The sequence below is a fragment of the Xenopus laevis genome, chromosome 7S, assembly GCF_017654675.1.
Source record: "Xenopus laevis strain J_2021 chromosome 7S, Xenopus_laevis_v10.1, whole genome shotgun sequence".
NCBI classification, from domain to species: domain Eukaryota; kingdom Metazoa; phylum Chordata; class Amphibia; order Anura; family Pipidae; genus Xenopus; species Xenopus laevis.
In genome coordinates, this window is record NC_054384.1 from 82801764 (window position 1) to 82829029 (window position 27266).

The 27266-nt window shown below is 39.7% G+C and overlaps 1 protein-coding gene across 3 annotated transcripts in view; it reads left to right on the top strand.

Moving 5' to 3' along the window:
- Positions 1-4036: 4036 nt before the first annotated feature.
- Positions 4037-27266, top strand: part of foxj3.S (forkhead box J3 S homeolog) — a 58249-nt gene continuing 35019 nt past the window's right edge. For 2 of the 3 annotated variants that reach the window (XM_018227916.2, XM_018227918.2), the window contains exon 1: positions 4037-4157. The gene's annotated coding sequence lies outside the window, so the exon portion shown is untranslated. Of the gene's footprint in view, positions 4197-27266 lie in introns of all 3 variants that reach the window. The other variant, XM_018227917.2, reaches the window with a different exon arrangement.

Genomic DNA, 27266 nt, shown 5'->3' on the forward strand with positions numbered 1-27266 from the left:
AAAGTCTGGGGTATATTTTATAGCCCAACTCTTTATTCTGGTTTTCAGGATGTTGTTTGTTAGATCTCTAAATTTCAGACCCATTAGAAACAAATGTACAGTATTATTATTATTTGTATCATGTGACACTTCAATTGCAGATAGGTGGAGTCCATTCAGCTAATTGTGCTATTAGTTTTTTCCCATAGAAAAGTAAGGATCTTAGTAATATTCTAGTTTTAATGCGGGGAGCTAGATCATCTACTAGTCCAAAGAGACTCTGATGAAGTGCCCAGTCACTCTGATGAAGTGCCCAGCTATGGGGCATGAAACGCGTTAGAATGGTACATCCTCCACTGTTATCCTTCCTATGTGTGAATAAAGCCGAATCTTGATGTTAATTGTGCCGGATTCCTGATATTCTTGATCAGCGCCTTGACAGCGGTCTGTGGTTTTGATGTAGTAGCCGGCGAGGAGTGACCGGCATATCGCGAGAGCAGCGATCGAGCAGGACGGGACTTTGGTCCGGGTGAGCTCCGCCATTGACTCTCCGTGAGTAGAACCTCCTGTTAGTAAAGCCTGGGTTGTTATATATTTGATTGTTGGTCCAGTATTTATGAATTACCGGACTTGTCCACAGCATATTAAAAAGCCGTGTCCGGGCTTGATTATTTGCATTAGGATTCCTACCCATGGCTTTGAGTCTCAATGGGGTGATATATGTTCTGTGGATAATTTTGAATTGCACCATTTTGTCCCTGGTGGAAATTAGTATGGCTGAGAGATGGCATCTCCTTTTAATATACTTTAACTTGCAATGTCATAGCCGCATATTCATTATACAAACTACAGTACTGGTGGTTCTATATCAAACAGCATTTATGAGCAACATCATAAATCATACTATACAGGGCCACCATCAGGGGAGCACATTAACTCGATTGCCCTGCCTTTGGTGGGCATATTGGGCAAAGATCCGCTTGTTTGGCAACCTCGCTAGACATATTGTCAGTTTCCCAGGTGCCCCCAGTTTTGTGACGTGTGCTCTGGTACCCCCTCCCTTCCCCCCAGCTGCCAATCAGCAGAACAATGGGAAGGTAACCAGATAACAGTTCCCTGGTAGATATAAGAACAACATTCAATAGTAAAAACCCAATGAGCCCTAAATGTTCTATGCCGCTATCTGTTGTCACTGCAACAGAAATATTTCCATCTAACCAATGAATCCTACTAATTAGTAACCAGACGGTTCCTTATTGAAATCAGTAAGATCTGCTGGCCCGTCAGTTGCCCTTAAACACAGGGCAGTAAGTTAGAGGGACTGAGTCTGCAGCTTTATAAGGCTGTGTGGCCAACTTTAGGGCAGATTTGTCAAAGATCAAGTTGCTTGAAGAAAAAAATGTGAATTTCAACTTTTTTGGTATTTTTAAGTATTGTTATGGTGGTATCTTAAAAACAAAGTTGTGTGCTGCAACTTACTAATATGCATTCAATCCACTGGGAGGGAGGCTTCACCATTTATTTCAAATGAACTATTCCTGCAATGCACATAGTCGAGGTTAGTTGAGAATTCTCCATTGTTTTACCATTGACGTAAATAAAAAACTCTTGCAAATCTTGAAACATTTTATTGACTTTTCACAACTGAGAGAATTTGTAAAGAAAATCAAGAAAGTCAAATTTAAATTAAAATTATGTCGGAGGTCCTCATCTTGCCTCATATCAAGCATCCCTGAAGAAGTACATAAACAATGAATTAATGTCACCATTAATAGAGCCAGACTGCATTTAGTCAAGGCTAATCGGCAAACATAGAGCTGAAAGCAGCTAGATCTCTGAGAGAGTAAATTATTGACTAACATAAATAATGGCACTGCTTTCTGAAAGATTATGCACAGATAGCATTAGCAAGTATATTACTTCTGATAATTGCTCCTGGTTTATAGTCTATGGGCATCAGTGGATTAGGAGATACTGACGAAGATGGTATGCGAGTAAATCTGATATTTGTCTTGGGATATCACAAAAAGGCGGTCAAAGCAAATTCCTGTTTTTTGTAAATATTTAAACTGGTACAAAGTTGAATCTGTATTACAACATATGGAGTTGGTAGTTTTACCTAAACTTAAACACGAGCAGAAGGAAGTTCTACAAAGCAGGACAGTGCATTTTCCCCATCAGTTCAACCACTTGTTTAGGAGGTACATTTATATACAGGTATTGCAGGCCATTCCAGTGATAGTTCTCCATAATCACTGAAGTGTCTGCATTGGAAGAGGTACAGTATTGCAGTATTATGGGGATTGAGATAGAAAGTATTGAGAGCTGATTGCATGAGAGCTGCAGAAGCTCATGAATTGTTAGGGATGGAGATGCAGAGGGTATGGAAAGTGCATAAACTATTGTATTTAACAGGGAAACAGAGGTAGAGGCTTATGTATTTGATGCCATAGAGGAGTGGTGGAAGTAAAGATGTGGAGAGAAATTTGGGAGTTGAGATATTTGAATTTGAAGATGTAAAAACTGCATCTATCATCAGTTGTGGAGGGGATGCAAAGGCTCATGTAAAAAGCTACGAAGAGCTGTGGAAGACTGTGCCGTATTGCTTGTCTTGACTAAGCAAACCCAACAAAGGTACCTCCCACCAGTAATACAGAGAAAGTTATTAGTTTATTGCATACAAAGAGGTTTGTGGTAATGTGTCAGCAATATTTTAATTAAATAAAGCTTAATTGCTACAAACTGTAGATTTGGGTGCAAGACCCCACACGTACAGCTCCAGGGATAGGACAAACACCGAAAATTTAGAGCCCTTTACCTTTGAGGGAACCATGGATGCTATGTGAATGCGATAGTAGGATTTAGAAAATTGTTGCAATGGCTATGTTGTGGAACAAAGACCTGACATGTTAGGATGTGTAGAGCAGACCCATGCAGTGTTATCTGGGCCAATGCATGTACATTAAGGTGGCCATACACTGGCCGATAAAAGCTGCCGACAGACCGAGTCGGCAGCTTAGTGGCCCGTGTATGGGGCCCCCCGACGGGCTTCCCCGATTGAGATCTGGCCGACTTCGATTGGATGGGACTAAAAATCCCGTCGGATCACGGCCGCATCTGTTCGTTGATGCGGTCCCGCGATCCGGCCGCTTGTTATCATTTGTTAGGATACGATCTTTGGGCATATCAGGGAGAGATCCGCTCGTTTTGGCTGCACGCCACACAGTTATGAATTCGCCACTATTTTACCACTGAAAAAAATAAAAAAAACTCTTGCAAATCTTGAACTGCTTTCTGGCAGGCTGTTGCTTCTCCTACTCAATGTAACTGAATGTGTCATAGTGGGACCTGGATTTTACTCTTGAGTGCTGTTCTTAGATCTACCAGGGAGCTGTTGGGGGGAGGGGGTGATGACTTAATCAGACCACAAATCACATGACTGGGGGCAGCTCAGAAATTGTCAATATGTCAGATTTCAAAATTAAATATAATATAAAAATCTGTTTGCTCTTTTGAAAATGGATTTCAGTGCAGAATTCTGCTGGAGCAGCACTATTAACTGATGTGTTTTGAAAAACATTTTTCCCATGACAGTGCTGAAAATAATAATCGCTGAATGGTGACTGTAGAATGTTTTACATTTTGTCTTCCTCTTCCCCAACTTGTCCCTGATTAAACTAAAAAGCTGGGACCCAGGCAAATGAAATACTTGGCCTCAGCCATAAGGAACGAATGGTGAGCATGCCGGCTCCGCACAGGCTAAAATGGGAGTTCCTCCATTCTCCCGCCACAAAACAGCCCCTACAGAACATTCACCGGCAGCCGTAATCCCACGAGTACAGTCGTGACTATTACGTGTGCGATCACCTTGCGCCTACGTCACTATCTCATCAGCACACACTCTCCCTAACTGACAGAACTAGCGCCTCTGCGCCACAATCCGAGTGACAGAGGGTGTGGCTCCCACTGTCTACCCTGCGCACACATTACACCAGAGTGGGGGCAGTGCACGCACTGCAGATGAGGCATCACGATCAATAAAGCTTTGACACGTTGAATCCTTTTTTTTAATGCTTCGCTCCTTCGCAAGGGATGCTGGGGATTGTAGTTTTTCATGCTTCTGTGCATTTGTTCCTCTCCTGGCCGACACGTCGGGACCGCACGGAGCAGCAGATCAGGTCAGAAGCCCGGACGTGTTAGAAAGACCCGGAACCCAGGTCTGGCCGTGGTCTGCTCGTCCTAAGGGCAGGGGATTGATCCGGGCCGGGTTTGTCTAGAAGTCTCGCAGGCAATAAAAAGCCACTCAGGGGGCGGGAGTGAGCGTTAGAGCTGGGGAAACAGCGCCTCGGTCGGGCCGAGTACTCGCTCGAACAGTGGGGCCCTTGTAGACTTTAGCTTGACATGGGAAGCTCCCGGATTATCCGGCTTCCTTGTATTACTGTATTCCCAAGGCCGCTGTTCGGGTACGTGTAATGGCCGGGGCCCCAGCGCTCATGGGAATCCAGCAAGGCCCCTGTGTCGCTGCTGTGCGAGTGCACACTAACCTGCTTACACTTACAGACCTTATTTTTAGCTTTTTGCCCAGTGTATAAAAAAGATGTTCCCTTTAATTGAATGGCTGCTTGTAACTCCTGAGTATTTGTACGTCACATCTAGACAACTGCTCTCACTCTCTTTTAAAGTTCAGAGCAGTCAGAGCCCCCTGCTTTCCCTGTGGGTCCTGGCTATAGTAGAAGTAGGCCACTGTGCCCCCCACTTACTTGCCAAGGCCCCTGAAAATGATGGCCACTGTACAGGTGTAGCCTCTTGCAGCTGCCCTGCCTCCTTGCCAGGTCCGGACTGAGAATTAAAATAGGCCCTGTCATTTCAGGTACAAAGAGGCCCAATCAGCCCCCACCAGCCCACTAAATACTGAATTTCTATGGGACCTTATATCAGCCCCTCTGGCATTTGCCAGAACCCACAGATTGCCAGTCCGGGCCTGCTCCTTGCCCTGCATTTTCTTTCTATTCAAAGGGTGACATTAAAATAGCTCAGTAGTGTTCTTCCCCTCAGTTCTAGGCTTGTGTTCCTTTACTGGCCATGGATAGCACCGGTCTGCTTGCAGGAAACATTATTTAGAGGCCCATTTACTTAGTTTGAGTGAAGGAATGATTAAAAAAAACTTCGAATTTTATAATGTTTTTTTTGGCTACTTCGACCATCGAATGGGCTACTTCGACCTTCGACTACGACTTTGACTTCGATCTAAAAATCGTTCGACCATTCGATGTCGAAGTACTGTCTCTTTAAGAAAAAACTTCGACCCCCTAGTTCGCCACCTAAAAGCTACCGAAGTTAATGTTAGCCTATGGGGAAGGTCCCGATAGGCTTCCTAAGCATTTTTTGGTCGAAGAAAAATCGTTAGATCGATGGATTAAAATCCATCGAATCGAACGATTCAGAGGATTTAATCGTTCGATCGAACGTTTTTTTGTTAGCGAACGAATAACACTAAATCCTTCGACTTCGATATTTGAAGTCAAAGGATTTAACTGTGACAGTCGAATATCGAGGGTTAATAACGATATTGATATTCGACCTTAAGTAAATTTGCCCCTTAGTGTTCTGACCCCTATAGACTTGAGAATTAGGCATAATTAATACACACTATTACCACAACAGCTGCCTATCCTATTGCCAAGTTTCCTTACTTGTCCTACATTGTTTTAACTTCAGGACTGTGTAAGGTTTGTGCTTAAATTACCTTGTTAATGTATTTCTGGTCTTTGGTTAACGCGACTCATACCAGAGAGGTCTCAGCTTCAAACAACTAGTTCAAAAAAATCACCAGAAATAACGACTTTTTCCAATTACTTTGTATTTTCAATGTGTCACCGTTTTTCTAATATTGAAGTGTAAAGTGTCATTTTTCACCTTCTAAAGCAGCTCTGAGAGGGGGGTCGCCGACCCTGAAACCTATTCTAAATTGTTACTTTTATTTGATACATTTCTTATCTTTGTCCCTGCTGAGCAGAATCTCTGGGTTTCATTACAGGCAGTTGTTAGAATTGATACAATAGTTGCTGATACTCCAGAGATGCTGCTGAGAAATGGAACAACTCAATGTTGTAACAGTTCAGAGCCTGCACCTGAATTACTGAGCTGCCGGACTCAAACAGACTCAACTTTAAACTTAAATTTTGGGAAAAAAAGTAAAAAATTTATAATAGAAAGTAATTGAAAAAAGGAAGGTGAACAACCCCTTTAATGTTTGAGACGGTTGGCTAAAATGAGTGCACTTAAAGGACAAGGAAAGTTAAACTAAAGAAGTAGCTAGAAATGTTGTACATTATGTTTTGGGCTCCTGTAACAGTCCAAGGCAACCACAGCCCTTTAGCAGTAAAGATCTGGGTTAGTTCACACGAGGAGGTTCCTGTGTGAGGCAACTTCGGGCGACTATGGGAACGCATCGCCGCGTGTGCATTAGCACAGGCGACTTTTCATTATAGCCTATAGGAAAACACGCTGAGGCAGTTTGGGGAGAATGTCGCTCAGAAGACGAGGCGATTAGTCACCAGGCGACAAAATCTTCCCGAATCGCCTCCTGTGAACTAACCCTAAATGTTGCAAAATTGTAACAGTTAAGAGTCTGCGCTTGAATTACTGAGCTGCCAGACTCAAACACCAGAGACAGAAATATTTAACTTTAAACTTAGATTTTGGGAAAAACAGTAAAAAATAAATAATGGAAAGTAACTGAAAAAAGTCTTTATTTCTGCGGTAACAATCTGAAAACAACTGAACTGAAAAAAGTGTTTGGAAGGTGAACAACCCCTTTATCCACCTGTTGAATAAAAATGTTATCCCCAACCAAAGGTGTGGGCTAATAGAGTCCGCATTCCGGTTGGGGATAACAGTGTTTATTTTTTTTTTTAAGACAAAAATGACCCCCGCCAGCTCTATGATACCCGCATATTAATCAAGTTTATATTCCCTCTCTCAGCATCCGTTTCTCTTCATTCTGTCTTCATGCAGCAGTTGAATGATCCAATATATCTTATAGGGGGACTTTTTTTCATAGAAGATGTATTAGAGTTCACTCAAATAACTGATTCCAGTACAAACAAAATCTAACAAAACAACTGCCTTTTGCACAAATCCTGCATGTAGAGAGACATGATGTCTGTTGATTTTAATAGAGTGAGCTCTAATACATCTTCTAGGCAAAAGGAGTCCCCCTATAAGATATATTGGATCATTCATCTGACACCCAACTGCTGCATGAAGACAGAATGAAGAGAAACAGATGCTGAGAGAGGAATAGTGAAGAGACACTTGATTATTTCAGAAACGGTACAGAATTTTTAATGGATTGTATTTAAATGTTTATTTCATTTTTGCGATAGTTCCCCTTTAAAAGGAAAGGGGGTAAATATGTCTAACCTGTAGACCCCCCCCCCCCCGTTGTTGTTAAGCTAAAGCACATATCTGCCACGGCTAGTGCAGAGTGTTATAGTTCAGCTGCAGCTTGAGAAACACAGGCTGCACATCTTTCTCCAACTCTGACCAGCTCCCTTTTTAAGTGTTTACAATCTGCCTTCTACCAAAGCATTAATGCATTAAAGCAATGAATGTGTGTGGGAATTACAGACAGAACATGGAACTGATATTCATTTGTGGTTGGAATGAGCCTAAGGGCAGTGCTTTTTATATTTTTCATATATTAGTAGCAATGAATGAGCATTTAAACGTGGGAACTGCAGAAGCATTTTTTTTTCCGGCTGCTTAAAATCTGGTTCTCTGTACAGTATTTGTTCTGTGTTTGCTTCTGCGATACTGTAAGAAGTAATCAGAGTCACACGTTTGGTACCAGTTCACTTGCAGAGGGCAAAGTTATTTTGATAATAGCCTTGTGATAACCATGCTGATTTGTTCAGTGACAACACTCCCGTCCATGTTATTAATGTACTGCTGTTTGGCATTGCTCAGAGACAGCTATTTGACCTGCCTTGCTAAGTTGACTTTTTTTAGTTCATTATATGTGTTAATTGTAGACTGTAATTCAGAAAGCAACTCAAAATAAAGAGGCTTTAGGTTAGAGTCCTGCAGCGGGTCGGGTACCCACGGGTTACCCGCAAAAACATGCGGTACCCTGTGGGTTGCGGGTAGGATTCCCAGGTGCGGGTATAGACGCGGGTCCGCGATTCTGCGGGTTCACGGGTCGGGCCGTGGGTCTTCTAAGTAGCGATTTTTACTCCTTTTTTCTGATCACGTCTACTTCCGATTATGTCACGTCTGGCTTACAATGACATCAATTCCTATTTTACTCCTTTTTTCTGATCACGCCTACTTCCGATGATCTCACTTCCAGTTTACAATGACAGCACTTCCTGATTCTTGATGGTTGTGGGTCCGGGTTGCGAATAAGGTACTTACAAGTCGGGTAGCAGGTCCAAGTGGGTAAGAATGCGGGTCCGGGTTTGCCGGTTGCGGATTGCGGGTACGGGTTGGGTATGGGTTGGGTACGGGTTCCAAAAAATGGACCCACGCAGGACTCTACTTTAGGTTGCTACTAGCTTTGCGTAATGCAAACGTTTCCTAACTGTGTGCTTGGCCCCTATCTGGTGGCTCAGTGTATTGGATGATGATTTTTTTTTTGATGATGACCAGTTCAGGCAATGTTTAGGGGTGAATGCTTCTTTACTGTTGAAGCTATTTCTGGAACTATAGCAATAGTGTTAAATCCATCTATTCATATAGCTCTAATCTTGCTATTGGCAAACCCAAAATAAACATACAACTGGTTTAATGCTTTACTACAATATTGAAAGTCATTGTGGAGTTATAACTGCATTTACTAATGCCCTGACTTATTTTTATTTACATTTTAAGAGTACTGCATGTTTTACTACACAAGCAGAATGGCCAAAACAGCATTGATTTTTTTAACCAAAACGTATACTTCAATTTTGACTAATTAAAATTTGTTTTCCCCCACGGGCAATTAAAAAAAAAACACAGACAATTGGGAGTGTTCTACCTGTTTAAACCTTTTCCGGTACTGGACAGTGTATTAAACCCAATCCAGCCTGTTGTCTCAAAGTACACAAGGTTACTGCTGCACACTGGGCAAGATATAAAGTGCTTAATTGTGAATTATTGGCTAATGAAAGACATACATCAATATGACAACAGTTTGGTCCTCACTGGGCTCCGTTCTGTCTTATAGGCTGATAAAACTGCTCAAATTCTGTCAGGTAAAGACAGTGAAATGTTGTTAAAAGTATCTATAGAAAACTCTCACCACTCAATATGTTTTTTTCCCACATCTTTTCAAAGAATCTATAAATAAGGGAAATGCTCACATTTTGGTTTTCTGGTTTTATAATGGGATTATTCTCATTATTGGTTAGAACAACTTTTCCTTATATATATTTATAATTGCTAATGAAGGCAAGTTGCCCTTTAAGCTGCAAGCCAAAGATACCTGTTTATCTTAAATTGTTAAAACTGTTTCTTTGCTTATCTTAAATTGTTACAAAAGTATCCAAGTGCACCTGCCACGTATTCTGGACTTTTTTTTTATAGAAACATTATATCTTTTTCTGGCTGTGCAGTGCAGGAGATCAAAGACAAAGTTGGGACATTTCAGTAACAATCGGGACTGTCCTGTGAAAAACAGGACAGTTAGGGGGTGTGTGCCCAAAATATAGAAAAAAAGAAGGTTGAAATGGCAGAACATGCTAGGATTGTGTCTCCACAGTTATTTATCTTAGATTTAGTTCAGCATGATAAAAAGTATTTCACCTAGAGAAGTGTTGGGAAAAGCCCTAAGCCTACAGTTAATTGTTGCATAAGCCTGTGTATATTCTGTTACTCCTGGCTGTGTGTTTTTCCTTTGGGCTATAGCACGAGATGGCTTGGCCAATGCAATTTTTTTTCCAAAACATGATAAACTGGATTGAACTTAAGGGAAAGTTCTATAAGTTTCCCATTGCCTAGAATAACCCCTATGAAAAGATATCTGCACTATTTCTATGCTTTGTTGCCACCACATTTCCTGGTGTAGCAGCCTTCAAATGTCTTAGGGCAGAGAGTTTGTTTTTATATTCCTTTATAGATCTGAAATAGATTGTTTTTTAAGGACAAGGAAAGTAAAAATGACTTGGGGTTCAAAATTGTAGGCACCTCCAGTGGTTATAATTGCTCATCTGATACCACAGACTCATGCTCCAGTTTTCTAAATACTGCAGATCCTTTAGTACGAGCACCACTTTGCAAATGATCTTCTACTGTCTTCTTCTTCAGTGGCCTTTGGCCAGCGCATATTCAGGAGCATAAAAAAGGAGACTATATGATTAAAGTTTGGCCTTTTACTCTCCTACACATGCCCCCAGTTATTATACCTTTAACACTGTAGCTATTTAAGTTCTTAGGATAGTACTAAGAATATATATGTTTATTTCATCTTGTCAAAAAAAGTTGTATTTGCCCAATCTTCCAGTTAGCGACAAGTCAAATTGTACACCTTAGCAAGCATTGCAGTTATAATATACAATCTGGCTGCTGCTTGTCCTTTAAGAGAGAGAGAGTTGAGTAAAAAGTGTTAAATTTACTTTATAATGTTATAATTTTTAAAAATTGTTCTTAAAGGAGAAGGAAAGCTACTGAAGCAGTTTATTGCCAATAGATTAGCCACAATAGTGCAAGCTATAACACTATATTTATTCTGCAGAATGCTTTACCATACTTGAGTACACAGCTCTTGAAGTGTTCTTTGTTCGTTTAGGATAGCAGCTGCCATATTGGCTTGGTGTGACATCACTTCCTGCCTTAGTCTCTCCCTGCTCGCTCTGGGCTCAGATTACAGCAGGGAGGGGAGGACGGAGGGGGAGAGGAGCAAACTGAGCATGCTCAAGGCCGTGCCCTGGAGGTTTAAGCTGAAAACAGGAAGTCTGATACAAAAGTCCATGTGTACACAATAGAAAGGAAAGTAATGTGGTGTTTCTTTTGACAGAGGACTCAGAGCAGCATTACTTTCAGTGTTTACTGGTGTATTTATATACACTTTCTAATAAAGCTTACTTAATTTTAGCCTTTCCTTCTCCTTTAAGCATAAATGTGGTTATGCACTAGCTGACAGTGTACTCTAGTTGACTGATTGACCTACAGGCTGAATATATGAAACACTTGTTCCATATGATTTTTTCAGTGAGTGTGTGGTCAGTCTTGCTAGTGCAGTGCTACCAATCTGTGAGGCTCCAGAGCAAAAACATCTTTTGAAATATCTTTCATGGCGGTAAGGTTCTTAAAGGGATACTGTCATGGGAAAACATGCATCATTAATATTGATGCTCCAGCAGAATTCTGCACTGAAATGCGTTTTTTAAAAGAGCTAAATTATTTTTTTTATATTTAATTTTGAAATCTGACATGGGGCTATACATATTGTCAGTTTCCCAGGTGCCTTCAGTCACCTGGAACATAGTATTTGTACCTGGATAGCGAACTGGCTAAAAGATAGACTACAAAGAGTGGTGGTAAATGGAACATTTTCTAATTGGACCAGTGTTGTTAGTGGAGTACCACAGGGCTCTGTACTAGGTCCCTTGCTTTTCAACTTGTTTATTAATGACCTGGAGGTGGGCATTGAAAGTACTGTTTCTATTTTTGCAGATGATACTAAATTGTGCAGAACTATAGGTTCCATGCAGGATGCTGCCACTTTGCAAAGTGATCTGTCTAAACTGGAAAACTGGGCAGCAAACTGGAAAATGAGGTTCAATGTTAATAAATGCAAGGTTATGCACTTTGGCAAAAATAATATAAATGCAAGTTATACACTAAATGGCAATGTGTTGGGAGTTTCCTTAAATGAAAAGGATCTAGGGGTCTTTGTAGATAACACGTTGTCTAATTCTGGGCAGTGTCATTCTGTGGCTACTAAAGCAAATAAAGTTCTGTCTTGCATAAAAAAGGGCATTAACTCAAGGGATGAAAACATAATTATGCCTCTTTATAGGTCCCTGGTAAGGCCTCATCTGGAGTATGCAGTTCAGTTTTGGACTCCAGTCCTTAAGAGGGATATAAATGAGCTGGAGAGAGTGCAGAGACGTGCAACTAAATTGGTTAGAGGGACGGAAGACTTAAATTATGAGGGTAGACTGTCAAGGTTGGGGTTGTTTTCTCTGGAAAAAAGGCGCTTGCGAGGGGACATGATTACACTTTACAAGTACATTAGAGGACATTATAGACAAATGGCAGGGGACCTTTTTACCCATAAAGTGGATCACCGTACCAGAGGCCACCCCTTTAGACTAGAAGAAAAGAACTTTCATTTGAAGCAACGTAGAGGGTTCTTCACAGTCAGGACAGTGAGGTTGTGGAATGCACTGCCGGGTGATGTTGTGATGGCTGATTCAGTTAATGCCTTTAAGAATGGCTTGGATGATTTTTTGGACAGACATAATATTAAAGGCTATTGTGATACTAAACTCTATAGTTAATATAGGTATGGGTATATAGAATTTTAATTAAAAGTAGGGAGGGGTGTGTGTATGGATGCTGGGTTTTCATTTGGAGGGGTTGAACTTGATGGACTTTGTCTTTTTTCAACCCAATTTAACTATGTAACTATGTAACATGACTTGCGCTCTGATACACTTCAGTCACTCTACTGCTACACTGTAAGTTGGAGTGATATCACCCCCCCCCCCAGCTTCCCATCACCAGCTCCCTGGTAGATATAACAACAGCACGCAATAGTACATATCCATGTCCCACTGCGACTCCTGCAGTTACTGAGTAGGAGAAACAATAGCCTGTCAGAAAGCAGTTCCATAGTGCAGCACTGATTCTTTCTGAAAGCACATGACCAGGCAAAATGACCCAGAGGTTGGGCCATAAGGCTGAAATGCATATTGGGGCCCCCAAAGTTATTTTGTGTGTGGGGGAGGGTGCAATCTAGGTATGCTGTCGATTCCATCTGCATCAAGTTGCAAACCTAGGGAGGCCCTTTTATCAAAGGTCGAATTTCGAATTTATATGAATTTTTTAAATTCAAATATACTCGACTTGAATAAAACAATTCGACTGAGAGGTTAAGAAATAATTTGAATGTCTAATATTCGATCGAATTGTTCCGACCTGAAAATTTGAATTGTATTTGATTCGTACAAATAAAATTTTTCTCTGAAAAAAAAACCTTGAATGTCAGGGAGGCTACTAACATCTACAAATGGCTCAACGGACCTCTGCCATTGACTTGTACATGAACTCAGCAGGTTTTAGGTGGCGAATGTTCTAATAAGAACTGTTTCCATGGTCGAGATGTGATAAATCTCACATTCAAATTTGCATTCAAATAGGGGGATTAAAAATGTGTGAATTTTGACATTCGAATTCTAATTTACTATACGACCCTTGATAAATCTGCCCCTATTGTAATGTGACCATGTGATCTGGATGTGGACAACTGAATGTGACAATTTTGGTCACTTTATACATTTATTTGCTTTTGGTTTTAATCTGCACCTCATCATCTCCCTCATCATCCAAAATATGTTACTGTCATGTTGTAGAAATGTACTGGCATGTTTCTTCTTGTAGAAGATCTTTTATCCTGTTGTTTTTATTTAATTTGCTTTACCCAGTTACCCAAGGAAAGTAGCTTTTTTTTTTTCTTGAAAATAAATGCAAACTCAAGCACAGCCTTTCACTGGAGTAGGTTGGGATGTGGTTAGGACTTTCTAATGAAGAAATTCTCATGTTTTATTACTTTGATTATGTGGTATATGTGTGGTTTTATATATATATATATATATATATATATATATATATATATATATATATATATATATATATATATATATATATATATCGCAGAAGGTTATCTAGTATGAATCATCTTTAAAGTGAGGAAAATCAAACCTTTCAAATACAAATGGCAATTTTACAGTAAATGATGACAAGTTGTAACTTGAAAAAATCCCCACAAAATTTACCTGCCGTTGACTCCATCCATAGCGGATATGTTCAGTTTGTTCTACATAATCCAGCAGTTAACGTATAACAACATTTCTTGCTTGGTTTTTATTCATTTTCAGCTGCTTTATTTGTTTTTGGTCCACGAGAATAGGCCGTAACCCCCAATATTACACCCACCTATGTAGAGTGCACCTGTATTGTGACTTTGGCATATAGTGGGTTGAAATGGCTTCAATATTTGTGAATGATCCCAGTTAAAGAGCAACACCTTGTCTAAGTTGCACATATTTTAGTACAGGTATAGGATCCTTTATCTGGAAACCCATTATCCAGAAATCTGTGAAATACAGGAAGGGTTGTAGCTAAATTGCCATAATCCAAATTGGTGCCAGACAATCCTATTGGGTCTTTTTAAATATTTTTAGCAGACTTAAGGTATGGCAATGCAAATCATAGACCGAACCCCCTGGACCCAGCCCAGTTCTCTAGTTGTGACCCTGTGTGGCAGGTTGTGGGTCATATTTAAATTGTCCTGACCACTTCACTTAATGGAGCAGTTATATAGCATTTTTGCTGGTAAATAAACTGGATGTGATGTGTGCCATGATTGTATGTATTGGTTGTCAGACCTGTCAAATCCGAATTTTATGTGCTCTGTGATTCTGACTTGCAGAAGAATTGAGTGACAGGTCAGCAGATGTTCCAGAATGGAACTTAAAGGACACATTTTATTAAAAAAAAATTGTTAGTATACCACAAAAAAAAACGCCAAGACAAATGAAACTTTAAAATTGCACAGCCTTTATTAAGAAGTAACTTACCGAAACTCTGCTTGCACTCCTCTTCACAAAAGGCGATCCATTGTGCGGCGCTAGATTTCTCCTCCTTACTTTATAGGAGATAGCCAGGGGGAGAAACTGAACGCCGCACGATGGATCGTTGCAGTGTCGCCTTTTCTGAAGAGGAGCGCAAGCGGAGTTTCAGTAAGTTATTTCTTAATAAAGACTTAGCAATTTTAAAGTTTAATTAGTCTTGGTGTTTTTTTTTTTGTCGTGGTATACTAATGGCGTGCAGCGTTTTAATCCGATAGTCGGATAAATGTAGTTCTTATCTTTCACTTCCTGTATCTTCAGAACACGTCGCATGTGTTTCGTTGCATGGCGACATGTTGGCTCGAGCCGCACCATGGAGTTCCTCCCTTTAGGTTCAAGGTTTATTTGCATGAAACCCTGTGTGATTAGTTAATTCATGCAAGGATTCCTTAAAGCAGCTTGCTCATGTCAAAAGGCACAAGCACTCTTAAATTGGATCCAGGCCCGATTTGTGGTGAGCCCCCGGTCTAGGGCAGCGAGATTTTAGGGCAGGATGGGGTTATCTATCACCCAAGTTTTTTGTTTCAACCATTGAATTGATGAATTTTATTATGTGCACTTTACCCACAAATACTCAGAGCATTATGTAGTTCAGTTGCAGGTTGACTCAAGTGAATGAAAATAAGACAGCATCCGTGAGTCATTAAAAACAGTTTTTAATTCAGAATGAAACCCATTGGAATGTAGTGAAATCACTAAATCACATTTACATATTATTTGCTGCATCCAATTCTGCCATTAGTTCAAAGAACAAAAGGGGAAAAGCAGTGGCGTAACTAGTTGTTACTGGGCCCCATAGCAAATTCAATTTAGGGCCCCAAAATATTTATAAGTTGGCCTATTTTACCAAGATATATTAAAATTGCTAATTAATTAGGGTCTCACTGGGCCCCCTACACTCCTGGGCCCCCCTGCAACCGCAGGGTCTGCTTCCTCTGTAGTTACTCCCCTGGGGAAAAGGGCTGCAGACGGCACATGCTATTATGTTACAATATAAAATGTTACAGTCTGTAAACTCCAATAGTGCACAGCTAATTGCTGGAATCCGCTAATTACACCAGTTGAAGTTTGTCAGCGAGAATGAGTGTGTTGGTTGCATATGAAAAAAAATTTCTGGTTCAGGAATAAATATTAAGTTTGGTATCATAACATTTCTAGCCATCTTTATGGTTACTGTTTAGTCCTCTTTTAAAATGGCAGAAGAGCTGGGGATGGCACACTGCAGACCCCCATGGGCCCCCTGTGATCATCTGATGTAAAGTAGTCTATAAATAAATTGATTCTTATTTTTATCCCTTTTTACTATGTAATAATAAATGCTTGTAATAATAAAAGCATACATTGTACAGTCATATGAAAAAGTTTGGGAACCTTTCTTAATTTTTTTGGGTTTTGTTTATTATTGGCTGAGCTTTCAATGTAGCAACTTCCTTTTAATATATAACATGCCTTATGGATACCGTAGTATTTCAGCAGTGACATAAATATATTGGATTAACAGAAAATATGCAATATGCATCATAACAAAATTAGACAGGTGCATAAATTTGGGCACCCCAACAGGAATATTACATCAATACTTAGTTGAGCCTCGTTTTGCAAATGTAACAGCCTCTAGACCAGGGATCCCCAACCTTTTGAACCCATGAGCAACATTGAGAAGTTAAAGGAGTTGCGGAGCAACGTTAGCATGAAAAATGTTCTTGGGGGCAAATAAGTGCTGTGATTGGCCATTGTGTAGCCTCTATGTGGATTGGCCATTGAGACTGTTTGGCAGTGCACCTAGTTTTTATACAACCAAAACTTGCCTCCAAGCCTGGAATTCAAAAATAAGCTCCTGCTTTGAGGCCACTGGGAGCAACATCCAAGGGGTTGGAAAGCAACATGTTGCTCACGAGCTACTGGTTGGGGATCACTGCTCTAGACACCTCCTATAGCCTTTCATGAGTGTCTGGATTGTGGTATTTTTGACCATTCGTCCATACAAAATCTCTCCAGTTCAGTAAAATGTAATGGCTGCTGAGCATGGACAGCCTGCTTCAAATCATCCCATAGATTTTCAATAATATTCAAGAATTTGTTGAAAATCGGTTAAATTCATCCGACCCTCAACTTTAACAAGGGCCCCAGTCCCTGAACTAGCCACACAGCTTCACAGCACGATGAACCTCCACCAATTTGACAGTAGGTAGCAGGTGTTTTTCTTGGAATGCGGTGTTCTTCTGCCATGCAAACTGCTTTTTGTATTGACCAAATAACTCCATTTTTGTCTCATCAGTCCAAAGCACTTTGTTCCCAAATGACTGTGGCTTGTCTAATTGAGCTTTTACATACTCTGTTTGTGGTGTGAGTGCAGAAAGGGCTTCTCTCTCATCACCCTGCCATACAGATGTGCAAATTGCGCTGAATTGTAGACCAATGTACAGATACACCATCTGCAGCAAGAGGTGATCTTTGGGTTGTCTGTAACTATTCTCACAATCCTCCGCATATGCCACTCTGTAATTTTTAATGGTAAAACAATACTATTGGGTTTATTTAATGTTTAAACTGTTTTTAGTAGATTTAGGGGCATATTATTAAGGGTCTAATAGTAAATGTGAATTTTTGGTGTCATAATTCACACATTTGAATTTTAATCCCCCTATTCAAACGTAAATTCAAATGTGAGATTTATCACACCTAGACCATGGATACAGTCCTAAATCGAATATTTGCCACCTAAAAACTGCCTAGTTCATGTACAAGTTAATGGCAGAGGTCCGTTGAGCCATTTGGAGATGTTAATAGCCTTCCTGACATTAAGTTTTTTTTTTTTTCAGGAGAAAATTCGTATGAATTGAATGTGATTCGAATTTTCGGGTCGGAAATATTCGATCAAATATTAGACTTTTTTTTTTCTTACATAACCTCCCAGTCAAATTGTGAGTAAATTTGATTTTATTAGAGTAAAAAAAATTCACATGAATTCGAAATTCGACCTTTGATAAATGGGCCTCTAAGGGGGTTATCTATTAAATTAAAGTCAAATTCAAATGCCAAAAACTTGAAAAAACTTGAAAAAATGTGAATCAAATTTTTCGGGATTTTCAGAATCAGAAAATCTGCATTTCTCAGACCTGCCAATGTTGTATATAAGTCAATGGGAGAAGTCCTAGAGATGTCCAGATCTGCACTTGGTTTCGTGAAATAATCCAAAGATTTTGTGGTTTTCTGGGGAAAATCCAAATAATTTGTACGTTTTTGGTATGATTTGCACAATTTTTAAACAAATTTTTCCCCGCACTGAAATTTTTCAGGAAAATGTATTGATAAATATGGGGAAATAACCAGTGCAGATTTGGTCAGAGTAAATTTCAGAAAATAATGAGATACTTTCGGATTTTGACAAATAACCCCCTTAATGTATGCTGATCCAAATTACTGAACCCCCCCTCCCCGGTCCCAAGAATTCTGTATAATAGATCCATTATCTGTATTTTAACAATGAAGAACTATCAGAACATAGTTTTAATGATACATGCTGTTTATATATGTACAAATTTTAAAAGGGGAACGTGTCCCTTAATTATATAAACTGTCAACAGATTTATAGATATATAGAGCTGTGTGTAAATTTGCAGCAGCCACATAAGTGAGTAGCATTTTGATATGGCTACTTGTAAACTGTGGGACAAGCATAGGAAAGTGTTTTTACATATGAATCTGTAGGTGTAGCCGGTAGTAAACAACTCAGTGCAGCTAAAAATATAACTCCTGCTCCTCCCAGATCAGTCAGCTTGCTTTCTAGTACAACATTGACTTCATGGAAAGACAAAGCCCAGTAAATGCACCATTTAGGAAGTGTTAAATGCACACATAAGCCAGTGCATGCTAGGGGAGTACTAGCATTGACAGAATTGTGTGCAATGCATATTTACTTCCAGGAACAAGACTGAGGGCACACAAGGTACAGGCTCTGAGATGCCCATGCGCTCCCATTTGCTCAGCTGCACTGTCCGACACAGCATCAACCTGCATCCGACAGTTGTGTTGCGTCGGATCAACGATGCGACACCATCCGACAATGCTATTGCTTACCTTATTTCCGTCCCTTCCGACTTGATGCCTGTGTTTTTGTGCAGCGCGTCGGATTGCGCGGAAAACGCCCGTGTAGTCCTACCCTAAAAGTGTTTGCACACAATTCAGCTACAATTACCCCTCCCCCGCTTGCTGTAGGCAGGGTTAAATTGCTATGCAGGTGCAACCAGCATACTGGCACATCATGCAACTACTTTACTCGTTGGTGTTGTGACTGCCGCCCTTCCAACATTTTGGAAATAGAAATGTTAATTTTACAAAATTTGGCAGGTTATAAAAGTTTGAACACATTTCTGTGTTTTTTCTTTGTTATTACAGTTTTGCCAATGAAAGTGAATTGCCATTTAAGCTGCACAGTCTCCCCCAAGAGACGTGCTTATCTTAAATTGTTACAATTGTTTCTTTGCTTATCTTGAATTGTTACAAATGTATCGAAGTGCACCTGCCACGTATTCTGGGCTCTCTGCCAAAAGCCAATTAAGTCGGGACATTTTAGTAACAATCTTGTTTTTGCTTGAAAGCATGTGATACTTGGCAGGTGTAAAAGCACCAGTGTTCAGCTAATTCTTCGGATGTTTTTCTGAGATGACACAGATATTAAATAGACTTCATTTGTCTTTGGGTGCCTGCCCACAGGCTGTTTATGGGTGCTTGCAAAAAGTGTGGGCTAAGGTGTTCTGGCATGCATTGAATGTATTTTACTAACACACATAAATACATGTGTGCATATACAGATATAAATAAAACTGATAAATGGGCCTCCAAATGCCCATTTTTATAAGTCCCCGTCTTTCCATATAGGTGAAGTTGAGATCTTATCATAGCCAAAACCAGTTGTTCCTGTGCCTAAGAGGGCTGATCTAGAAAATGGACTAGTCTTTTTCGTATCTAATTCATAGTCCATTTGTCACTCAGTCCATAGTCACTGAGTTTGACAAATTGTGTTTGTTGTTTACAAGTCCCCTGTTATAAGATACTGAACATGTATAATAGCTTTTGCACTTTGCAAATGACCTGATTGGCTGCAGACTGGTTCTATCAGCGCCCCCATCAGGGGGAGAGAGGCTGTACCGTCGTCCTGGGCAGGCAAAATCTTCTGCGAAAGTGGCCCAGCCATGTCACGAATTTGCATAAGTTCCCAAACGAAGTTACATTAAAACTTAAACAATTTGCATAAGTTCCACAAAAAGAACTGCTCTAGAAACTTACTTGAAGCTTACAGTTATAACGTATTAATCAAAAACCGTCCAGAGAAGCATAACACCACCAATTCCACTGACCACCAGTGGAACTGACTTACTAATACATTAATCATTTACCTATGTCTTTTAACTACTTAATTATAGTAACATCATATATTTTATATTGGCATCTATCTCCTAAATGAACTGTTCAGCAGTGGGAATGACTGGTTATTGGGCCCCACAGCATCAGCGTTGGGCCCCTTACATTTTGGAACAAGACATTTTCCATGAATAGATATTGCAGCTGCTTGTCAGTCTCAAGGGCCCCTTACAGTTCCTGAGCAGTAGAAGGACTTATTTAATTTATAGTTACATCCCTACTTTTCAGTAAAATATGTGAAAAAGTAGCTGTGTTTAAAAAAAAAAAAAAAAAAATACTTCCAAGTTTAATCTTTTGTCCCAGCAAAACCTACCTATCTGCTAGTTCTGTAGTACACAGGGGCGTGGCCATAAATGTTGGTACTGTGCACATGTGTTCATGGTGGGCCCCATATAAATAACTTGTGCAGGGCCTGAAAGTTACTAATGGTGACCCTAAATACTACCCACAGTGTTACTGGCACAAATACATAAGTGGTCATGGATCATGTGCAAAAGGGCAGAGCTGCTATTTTTTTTTATTTTTTTTGTGGCTACAATGAAACTTATTTTAAAACTTAATTTTCTGGTTATTTATGTGCTGTGGAATGTCAGGTATTTTTTTTTTTCTTGTGGAAAATACCCATGTACTTAAAAAAATACTGTTTTGTTGAAACATGCATGAAACAAAGGTGATGCATTTAGTTGTGTGTGTAGTTTTTATCCTAGGACAGCTTCTTGCTGCAGCTGCTTCTGTTAGTATATGTACTGGTTAGTATATGTACTGGTTAGCATATGTACTGGTTAGCATATGTACTGGTTAGCATATGTACTGGTTAGCATACGTACTGATTAGTGATGTGCTGGTTAGTATATGTACTGATTAGTGATGTGTGGGTTAGTAAATGTACTGATTAGTGATGTGTGGGTTAGTATATGTACTGGTTAGTATATGTACTGATTAGCGATGTGTGGGTTAGTATATGTACTGGTTAGTATATGTACTGATTAGTGATGCGTGGGTTAGTATATGTACTGGTTAGTATATGTACTGGTTGCTGTGACTTTAAACATGCCTTTATATGTATTGGATGCCAGTTTCTGCCTAGGAGGTAAGCCCCTAAAGGGTTCTCTTTGTGACAAGCTTCATTGGCTAACATACAGTAGGTTGTGGCAAATAGGAAACCTACTGTATATGCGGTTATCATAAAATAGCTGAATCTTGCTCCTGCAAACAGGCCAAACAGTAAGGGAAATATGGTCATGCTTGGGATGAGCCTAATACAGTGTTTGTACTCATGAATAGCTCGAAGCAGCAGTGCACATTAGAATATTTTTTCCACGATAGAAGGAAGCTGTATATAACCCAAAAGGAAAACATAAACAAATCATAGAAATGAGAAAATGTCAGATTGTGTCTGAAGATTGTGGGATTTGTAGAAAGCCAAAGCCATAGAAATGCCGGAATCTTGCTCTGGGTGTGCTAGGGACTCCGCATATGTGATTAAGTACTCTCTAGAGTTAGCTAAGGAATGCAAAGCTGGAAGACTGGGCAAAGTCATTTTGACTCCCTAAACAATGATTTAAGAGCATCTCAGGAAGAGCATTCTTGATCATTATTTTAAAATGTCCTTGCATTTGTGCAAAGAAAGCATACAGAGCTGAATAATGATTTCCCTTTATCTTTTATTTCTCCTAAGCCAAAGTTGTAGTTTTAGACTTGTCCTAGCATCAATTTTCTCTTTGATAGGTTGCTCAGAAGCTTCCATTTTGCCCCCTCTTGTGTTATAATACTGCAGGTAAGGGACCTGTTATCCAGAATGCTCATGACCTGGGGTTTTCCGGATAACAGATATTTTTGTAATTTGGATCTTCATACATTGTCTACTTTAAAATTATGTAAACTGTAAATAAACCCAATAGACTAGTTTTGCTTCCAATATTGATTACCTGTATCTTAGTTTGGATCAAGTACAAGGTACTGTTTTATTATTACTACAGAGAAAAAGAACATTTTTAAAAATGTGGATTATTTGGATAAAATTGAGTCTATGGGAGACTGTCTTTCTATAATTCAGAGCTTTCTGGATAACCGGTTTCTGTATAATGGATCCAATAACTTTACTATTAGAAGCCAGCGGGGGTGTCCAGTTTGGTAGGTGGGTAGACCACAAAAATACAATTGGCCCTTCATAGATTTGCATGGTATTCCCATGGGTCAGGAAAGCTTAACACTTTTCTTGAGAACATGCCACTTTGGTGTTCCTTGACATTTGGAAAAGCTCTCTTCCTACTGCCTTGTGTTTTTGAGTGGTTATGAATTGTAATCTCTTTAGACATTAAATAAGAGGTAACATTATGCTCTCTTCTATCTGTGTATCTCACGGTTTCTTTCTGGGGCATATTTTCACCAAATCTGTTGAGAAAAAGTACACTTGTGAATTAATGCCACTAATCCGTGATGGATGTAAGATATTGGCACAGAGGATCTGACATAAATAATAAGAAGCTGAAGTGTCTGCTGTATGTTTAAAACGATAGTTCGCCAGCCTGGATCTTTTGTTGACAAAACAAAGAAAACATAAAATGCAATCTTGATAAATTGCCATGTTTTCAAAGTTTTGCAGTGACATAATTACTGGTGGAAAAATGCAAATAAATGTTGCAATTGCATTTCAGTACATTGCCGATGTGAATTTTTGTTTTTGCCTTAAGTTTGGCCAACGATGAGGCTCAGAGGCCTAAAAGCTGCAAAATTTGTGATGAATGCATATTTGCTCTACTAGATACTCCTAGAATCCCAGCTTTAAGGTCAGTTAACCTGGCATTTGGTATAAACACTCATTTTCTGTTAGATATTTTTACAGCAATGGCTTAATAACAGACCCATTTTTCTAAACACTTAAGCTCCCCATAGACACGACGATTCTTCTTGCCGAACGACCGATTTGAGCGAAGTCCGACCAATCCTTCGAAATTATCGTGCGGTTAGTTGGATTCGAACGATCGTACATCTTAGGATTTTTCGGCCGACATCTGTCAAGAAATTGATCGGCCAGGTCAAAAAATCTTTGTCGGCCCCAGTGCAATCTATGTATGTTTGCAGGGCCAAGCAGGCAGCTCCCCTTTGTTTTCCTGGCAAATTGGTCTTTTTAGTTGATGGTCAATTTGTACGATCGTTCCGAGAAAATCGTGGTCTCACGATGAGGATCGGTTCTTTTAAAAATCTCAACATCTATGGCCAGCTTTAGAGGCACATTTTTGGGTGACGGGTCCCCTTTAAACTACACGGAAACTTGAATCGAATTCGATTTGAATTGTAAAAACTTGGATAGCTACAGACATCACCAAATTGATCATGTACCTCTCCCATTGACATATACAGTATTTCGGCAGGTTTAGGTGGCGAACGGTTGAATTCGAGTTCTTAAAAGACCAGAGTATGATAAATCTCGAAATTCAAATTCAAATTGAAACTCGTATCGAGTTTGAATAATTCACAATTCCAATTTCAGTGTTTTGACCAAAAAAAAAAAATTGAATACAAATTTTCACTTCGACCCTTATTAAATCTACCCGATAGTGGCCAATTTAAGATTGCTTGTGCCTTTGAGGTGGTTATGGAAAAACTTTGGCACCTAAAAGGATTGTTACTGTTATAGGCTTTAGATCTCCTTTAAACCACTCGCCCTGTACAGTAATTCTGTAATATCTATCCCATTTCTGGATGCCACAATCAAACTTGATGCTTGTGCCACACCTTCTTTAGGCTAGGCTAGTACAAGCCATCCTTGACCAATGAGGATTCAGGGCTGAGCATACATTGAGAAGTGATACAGGTATAGCAAGTCCATTTAGCATGTTGCTGCTACCTGCAAGACCTGCTGCAAAAGATCGGAGGTTTGTATACAGAAAAACTTGAGGATCATTATTTTACTTCTGTTTTAGTCATTTTGCTTATTTGCCGGAGATTGTCAGTGTGAAGGGTACTTGACAATGCTACACATAGTACCCATCATTTTAATTCTGCAAGCTCTTATAGACTGAGGATTTATATAATGTACAGCTGTAGTAATATTTTTAGAGAGTATGTACTAAATAATTGCAAACGGTGTTTGACCTTGCACATGCACTCTTACTATTGTTATATACTATAGCGTGATGTAAGTGCATTTGGGGACTTGGGTATACATACAGATATATGGAAGGGAGAATTTTATGCAGCCCTTTAAATATTCGCTGCATTTATTTTAACTGCTGCAGGAGAGTGGCCTGGCTGCTCATGAACACTCGATGTGCTGTTCTCTTGCTGCCAACGAAGAGTCCCTAAAGGAAGCAACGTGTTGGCTCCCACACTTACGTCATTAAATACTGACAGTGCCCAAAGCAAGCAACATGTTTGCACCCACTTGCGTGTTAAAATATGCTGGGAATGGACTTTGTTTACAGTGGGATATATCCCCTTAAATGCCAAAGCAGGGAATAACTGGGCAGTGAATACATTTTTGTTGATTAATAATACCCTAAATGGGGGTATATTTGTCCTTTTTTATGCAGATTTCGAACAGATTTGCAGATTTTCTCATTTTTTAGGGTGAACTGTTTTTTAAACTTGTTGATATACTGTTACCCTGAGGGGGTCTGCGCTTTACTTTTGTTTCTGTTCTCGCATCTCTATTTAGTGAGCAGTGGCAATGGGCAACATGCCATAGATTAGAACAAACATTGTTTGGCCTAGATGGTCGTGTAGCTAATGTGTGTTAAATTTATAATGCAGGTAACACAAACAGGAGAAAAATATTCTCCGATGTGACATGATGCTTTATGCTTCTAGGCTTAAACTAATTTAGATGTACTTTTTAGGGACTTGTGTATGTAAAAGATTGACAGAGCATCCAGACACACCCATCCGTCTGTGTTGGCATACAAATGTAGAATTCCATAGTAATTAATGATAAAACGACACTGCCCTCCAAATAGTATAGTTTTTTTACAGTGGTGTGAAAAACTATTTGCCCCCTTCCTGATTTCTTATTCTTTTGCATGTTTGTCACACAAAATGTTTCTGATCATCAAACACATTTAACTATTAGTCAAAGATAACACAAGTAAACACAAAATGCAGTTTTTAAATGAGGGTTTTTATTATTTAGGGAGAAAAGAAATCCAAACCTGTGTGAAAATGTAATTGCCCCCTGAACCTAATAACTGGTTGGGCCACCCTTAGCAGCAATAACTGCAATCAAGCGTTTGCAATAACTTGCAACGAGTCTTTTACAGCGCTCTGGAGGAATTTTGGCCCACTCATCTTTGCAGAATTGTTGTAATTCAGCTTTATTTGAGGGTTTTCTAGCATGAACCGCCTTTTTAAGGTCATGCCACAACATCTCAATAGGATTCAGGTCAGGACTTTGACTAGGCCACTCCAAAGTCTTCATTTTGTTTTTCTTCAGCCATTCAGAGGTGGATTTGCTGATGTGTTTTGGGTCATTGTCCTGCTGCAGCACCCAAGATCGCTTCAGCTTGAGTTGATGAACAGATGGCCGGAGATTCTCCTTCAGGATTTTTTGGTAGACAGTAGAATTCATGGTTCCATCTATCACAGCAAGTCTTCCAGGTCCTGAAGCAGCAAAACAACCCCAGACCATCACACTACCACCTGGTGGTATGATGTTCTTTTTCTGAAATGCTGTGTTACTTTTACGCCAGATGTAACGGGACGCGCACCTTCCAAAAAGTTAAACTTTTGTCTCGTCGGTCCACAAGGTATTTTCCCAAAAGTCTTGGCAATCATTGAGATGTTTTTTAGCAAAATTGAGACGAGCCTTAATGTTCTTTTTGCTTAAAAGTGGTTTGCGCCTTGGAAATCTGCCATGCAGGCCGTTTTTGCCCAGTCTCTTTCTTATGGTGGAGTCGTGAACACTGACCTTAATTGAGGCAAGTGAGTCCTGCAGTTCTTTAGATGTTGTCCTGGGGTCTTTTGTGGCCTCTCGGATGAGTTGTCTCTGCGCTCTTGGGGTAATTTTGGTCGGCCAGCCACTCCTGGGAAGGTTCACCACTGTTCCATGTTTTTGCCATTTGTGGATAATGGCTCTCACTGTGGTTCGCTGGAGTCCCAAAGCTTTAGAAATGGCTTTATAACCTTTGAAATTGAACTCAGGTGTGATAAACCACAGTTAAGTTATTTTTTAACAAGGGGGGCAATCACTTTTTCACACAGGCCCATGTAGATTTGAAGTTTTTTTTTTCTCCCTTAATAACGTAAACCTTCATTTAAAAACTGCATTTTGTGTTCAATTATGTTATCTTTGACTAATAGTTAACGGTTTTTGATGAGCAGAAACATTTAAGTGTGACAAAGATGCAAAAGAATAAGAAATCAGGAAGGGGGCAAATAGTTTTTCACACCACTGTATGTGTCTGAATACAGACAGGCTAATAGACTTGTACAGTACACTGGTAATTGTTGTGTCCATGGAATATAGTGAAACACACAGACAAGAACAGAACATCAGCTGATCTGTTCTTTTACTACTTTATTTGATCTGAACGGTAAGTGGCAGGTTTGGAGATGGGGAATCCTCGAACGATCGGATCTTTGCATCTATGGCCAGCTTTACACCATTATATCTCTAAAGATTCCTTGCATTGTAGGACATGTTGTTCCTCTTAGTTACTAATTGCTTTCACCTGCTGTTACAGAGCCTGGGTGCCATGTACTATAATTGACTGCAGGTGATTCCACTTGCTTAAAATGATACTGTAAACAGCCAGAATTCCAGGAATAGGGAATTTGTGGGAGAGCCCTTCAATGTACGTCTAGGATTCCTGACACTTTTGCTTTTTTTTTTTTTTTTGTATCACTGTATAAAGATTGCTCTCTGCTAAATCTACGATATAAATGTCGTCATTTACTTTCCCTAGATGTGTTAATGCCAAGGGTAGTGCGTTTGGAGCCAGTGTAGGGGCTTAATCTCATTTTAAAAAGATGATATTGGCATTGTGTGTAGGGATATACAGAATTCAGTTCGAGATTCCAACTAAA